Source organism: Oncorhynchus clarkii, unplaced genomic scaffold (assembly GCF_045791955.1).
Source record: "Oncorhynchus clarkii lewisi isolate Uvic-CL-2024 unplaced genomic scaffold, UVic_Ocla_1.0 unplaced_contig_6256_pilon_pilon, whole genome shotgun sequence".
NCBI classification, from domain to species: Eukaryota; Metazoa; Chordata; class Actinopteri; order Salmoniformes; family Salmonidae; genus Oncorhynchus; species Oncorhynchus clarkii.
Genome location: NW_027258367.1, coordinates 36,871 through 42,870, shown reverse-complemented (window position 1 = coordinate 42,870; position 6,000 = coordinate 36,871).

Below are 6,000 nucleotides of genomic sequence, written 5' to 3'. Positions count from 1 at the left end.
CACGGTGCAGCCATGGGTGGGCCTAGGAGGGCACATGTGGTGAGTAGTTGACTAAAAGAGAGAAAAATACAATAGTTGAACAGTTTTGAACAAATTAGGAGAAGGGAGAGAGAGAGATGACGCATGGCTTTTGACGTTCGCCTCTCCCGAGTCCGTACGGGAGTTGCAGCAGTGAGATGAGATAAGACTAACTTCCAATTGACAAAAAATTGGGGAGAAAAAGGGGGTGAAAAATATAAATATAATAATAATTTAAAAAATGTCTGCCCCAAATATTTCGCTTTTTTTTAATTTTACCCAAAATATCATGACATTAGTGATTGGCCAAAATGTAAAAAATGTGAACATCTAAGTCAACATTGTGTCGAACCCTTGAGACAACGGGGAGATGTTACTGATGTGCTTTGTATCTGCGACGTAAAAACTAGTTTTGGACTTCCACACAGAATTACTTCTTTAGTTATTTTATGTTTAAGGAAGTGTGTAGGTCACATTCTGTATCATACAGCGATGAAGGTTATATATTTACAACCACCTGCTGATAGGAATCCAGCGACTGTCTAGTTTTTTGTTTTCTGACTTGTAAAACTGAATGAATAATTCATGTTAACATATCACCAGGAAGCTCTACAACATTTGTTTTAAAATCACACCAAGATTGTTTTAAATGATGAAATGTTTGAAAATTGACCTCAGGTTATTGAGGGATCTGATTTGGATTAATTTGCTACAGATTTTGATGTGAATATTCTCAAATCTGCATAAAACAATATATGCCTTTTCCCACCAGAAATGTTTCTATCAAACAAACTTATTGCGATAAAAGGCTTTGCATGATTACGTAGTGCATTCCCATGTACCGAATGAAAAATACAAGTTAAATGGGTTTCCATCTCATTTTCACACATGACTGCAAAACCCTTTGGATAAAAGTGTCTGCTAAATGACAGATATATCCACTGATTCTACCAAACATTTGGAACAACTTCCTAATATGGAGTTGGACACTCCCCTTTTCCCCCCAGAACAGCCTCAATTAGTCAGGGCATGGTCTCTGCAAGGTGTCGACAAGCGTTCCACAGGAATGCTGGCCCATGTTGACTCCAGTGCTTCCCACAATTGTGTCAAATTGGCTGAATGTCCTTTGGGTGCAGTGGAGGCTCCTCAGAGGAGGAAGGGGAGAACCATCGTCCTCAGTTATTTTCAGAAAAATAAAAATGGTAAAACATTTAAAACATTTAATCCTTTTTAGATAAAACTATACTAAATATAATCACATCACCAAATAATTGATTAAAACATAGTATTTTGCATCCTCCTCTAGGTACATTGACTTAAATACAAAACCTAGGAGGCTCATGGTTCTCAAGCCCTTCCATAGACTTACACAGTAATTATGACAACTTCTGGAGGACGTCCTCCAACCTATCAGAGCTCTTGCAGCATGAACTGACATGTTGTCCACCCAATGAAAGGATCAGAGAATGAATCTAGTATGAGCTACAGCTAGGTAGCACTGCAGTGCATAAAATGTGGTGAGTAGTTGACTCAAAGAGAGAAAAAGACAATAGTTTAACAGTTTTGAACAAATTAGGAGAAGCAAGAGAGTTTTGGTCATTTATTTTCCACTTTCAGTTTCACTTACTTAGCTAGCAAGTTTAGCGTACTCAAACAGAGCGATGCTATGCTAAAAGAATCATCCTCCCTCATCTTAAACCACATTGACCTCTACTGTTTTGGTGGTGGACCAGTCTTGGTACACATGGGAAACTGTAGCGTTGCAGTTCTTGATGCAAACCGGTGCACCTGGCACCTAATACCATACCCCGTTCAAAGACACTTCAATATTTTGTCTTCCCAATTCACCCTCTGAATGGCACACACACACAATCTATGCCTCAATTGTCTCAAGGCTTAAAATTCCTTATTTAACCTGCCCCCTTCATCTACACTGATTGAAGTGGATTTAACTAGTGACATCAGTAAGGGATCATACCTTTAGCCTGGATTCACCTGGTCAGTCTAAGTCATGGAAGGAGCAGGTGTTCTTAATGTTTTGTAGACTCAGTGTAAAGCACTACAGATAATCAAGTGCTATTTGCATGTGATGCATTTGTTCTATTGTGTCCAGCAGGGCAAGTAGTTCTGACGTCATAATACACCCTTCTGATAATCAAGTGATATTTGGAATGTCTGAGTAGTTCTATATTGTTACTCATATGGTAATTGGCTAACTCCTTTAATTACTCTAATAATGTACAACCACCTCTGTAAAATAACAAAGCATATTACACTAGAAACAGTAACAAAACTTCAGTATTGTATGTTTTACAATTCGTTTACATGAGCAAAGGAATACAGCTGACGGCATACATGATTGGCAAGGTAATTTGTGTGACTAAATACAACCAACTAACATTGATAAGTAAGCAATTCTATCAATAACAAGATTATCATCACTAGCAACATGCTTGAATCGAACTTACAAACAAATATTTTCCGAGGATGAAGCGTGACAAGAAATAACTGCACTGAAAGACTGAACCGTAGCGCTGCTTCTATGCGCGCAGAACGAATTCTCTACTTACTGTTTCCGTACAGTCTTTCTAAGTACCAGGAACCTCCACTAGGGGGCGATAAACACCATGGAACACAATGAAAATCCATCGGTACCACTGTAATAAAACAGTCTGTTACCTTCTGACAGGATGGCGGCACAGAAGTATTTATTCATTATCTACATATTCATATTAAGCTTCTACGTCTGTGAACAGGAACTTATTATTTGTAAGACGTAAGAGAAGATATATCAGCTTATTGTTAAATTATGACGTTCTTTCCAACACAAAAAGTGTCGTAACTATTGTTTCTAAACTGCGTTACTCACTCCAGTCAGCAGATGGCGATGGGCGTCTTTCGGGTGATGATTCTTGCGTGACGTATAATGGACTGGCCGGACGCTTCTTCAGGAACAACAAGGCGCCAACTCTTTCAACCACCTCGGTAGCTTAGTAGCCAACCTAAAACTGGAAGATTGACGCTTTAGACCATGTTAATGTACATTATGTAATCTCAGTGTTGTAAATGCAGTTCAGTTGACGTATTAACTGGTTAACTTGAACCTAATTTGCATGTTCAATTTGCAAACTTGTTAAAGATTGTTGCTGAGCCTAGCACTAGGCTAGTCGCTAATGCTAGCAGGCTAACATCACTGACCACGAGTTCACTAAACTACTCCCCTGCTAAAGAAGAAGAGGTCTGCTGTACGGAGAAAGAATCTCTGGCGATGAACATTGTCGTGAAAGAAGAAGAAGAAGAGGAGGATATGACTGTGAAAGGAGAGGAAGAACCTTCCAGAATGAAAAAGGAGGAAGAGGAGGCTGTTATAGTGAAAGAAGAGAAAGAACCTTTTAGAGAGGAAGAGGATGCTGTCTCAATAAAGTTGAAGGAGGAAGACATTTTGGGAGTGAAAGAGGAGGAGACAGAAGATCAGATTAACACCAGTGAGTACTGTCTTTAACAGGGACACAAACTATGCCGTTGTTGAACTAATGTGTGGTTTTTAAGGGGCATTCTACTGAAGTTCTACACTTGAATATGTTGTTCAGTACTGTAGGAATTGTTAAAGGGTCAATCTGCCATTGGTTCATATATTTTAGGGACTTTTCAATTAGATGTATTGAATTCTCCATGTGGTCTGTATTAAAGTTCCCCTCATCTAATATAACAGGTTTTTAAAATTCTATATTGGTGCATATTTTCTACTTAAAATAACAAAGGGATGCAAAAGCCACCCATTTTGTGGAACGACCCCTTTTACATTTGCATCACAAACAATATTTTAGGAAATCATGATGAAAGTGGCCATTTTAGACATATGCATGCCTCTTGTAAGACTCTATGATTGCAATAGATGATCATAAGTTTACCATCCACTATTGTGGATCCTCTGGGGAGCCTCTATTATTATTATTATATACACTATATACGGTGCCTACATTATTATATACACTATATACGGTCCCTACATTATTATATACACTATATACGGTGCCTACATTATTATATACACTATACGGTGCCTACATTATTATATACACTATATACGGTGCCTACATTATTATATACACTATATACGGTGCCTACATATAATTCTCCATGTGGTCTATATTAAAGTTCCCCTCATCTAATATAACAGGCTTTTAAAATTCAATATTGGTGCATAATTTCTACTTAAATATCAAAGGGATGCAACAGGCCATTTAGTGGAACAACCCTTTAACATTTGCATTTTAGGCCCTGTTTAGAGATATCAATGCCTCGTCTAAGACCCTTTGTGATTGTAATAGTAGATCATAAGTTTACCACCTGTTTGATGTTCTAGTTCACACAGGAGAGAGACATGACTATTGTGGATCCTCTGGGGAGCCTGAACAATATCCTGATGCTGACGAGACAGAGAAGAGTCTCTCCAGATCAGAACACCAGATGGTACAGCTTGGTCTGGTCTAGCATACAGCTTGCTCTCTCTGGGTCTGGGCTGGGTTTCTGTAAAGCACTTTATGACAACAGTGATATCAGCATCCATAATGATATGTGTCTTTGTCCCCTCTTTATGGTTACCAGGACAACGCTAGCCCTTCCTCCCTCCCTGAGTCCCTGTATTGTGCCTCTCCCGGTAGCTCCTTACTGCTGGGTAGGAAGAGGTTGTCTGTGCTGCTGGTGGACTGCAGGAAAACAACGGGGCTGAGTGGAACTGTGAGAGGAGGAGCAGAGAAGAACAGATTAGATTTCACACATCAAAGTAAGTGCTGTAGTTCAGTTTGAACAAATACAATAGATCTGCCCACTGGTATCTGTTACCAGGACAACCAGCAGAGTTCTCTCTCCACAAAGAGCCGGAAGTGCTATCGGTTGGCGCAGAAGTTTGACAGTGTGTGCAACTCTGCAGAACTCTTGTTCGTTTTCAGCGTGCTTAGTTGTGAAGTGTTTAAAACGTCTTAAGACTAGCGGAACCCCTCGACAACATCCGCTGAAATGGCAGAGAGCGAAATGGAAAAATATTTTTGGGAAATATTTTAATTTCATACGAGTGCAATACACCAAATTAAAGCTTAACCTCTTGTTAATCTAGCCATCGTGTCCAATTTCAAAAATGCTATACAGCGAAAGCTCACCATACGATTATGTTAGGTCAGCACCTAGTCACAAAAAACATATAAACATTTTCCAGTCAAAGAGAGGAGTCACAAAAGGCAGAATTAGAGAGAATATTAATCCCCAACCTTTGATGATCTTCATCAGATGGCACTCATAGGACTTCATGTTACATGTATTGTGTATGTTTTGTTCGATAAAGTTCATATTTATATCCAAATATCTCAGTTTACATTGGAGAGTTATGTTTAGTAATGTTATGCCTCGAAAACATCTGGCGAATTTGCAGAGAGCCAAATCAATTTACAGAAATACTCATCATAAAATTTGATAAAATATATAAGTGTTATGCATAGAATTAAATATATACTTCTCCTTAATGCAAGCACTGTGTCAGATTTCAAAAAAGCTTTACGGAAAAAGCACACCACACTATATACGGTGCCTATATTATTATATACGCTATATACGGTGCCTACATTATTATATACACTATATACTGTGCCTACATTATTATATACACTATATACGGTGCCTACATTATTATATACGCTATATACGGTGCCTACATTATTATATACACTATATACTGTGCCTACATTATTATATACACTATATACGGTGCCTACATTATTATATACACTATATACTGTACCTACATTATTATATACACTATATACTGTGCCTACATTATTATATACACTATATACGGTGCCTATATTATTATATACGCTATATACGGTGCCTACATTATTATATACACTATATACCTTGCCTACATTATTACATACACTATATACAGTGCCTAAATTATTATATACACTATATACGGTGCCTACATTA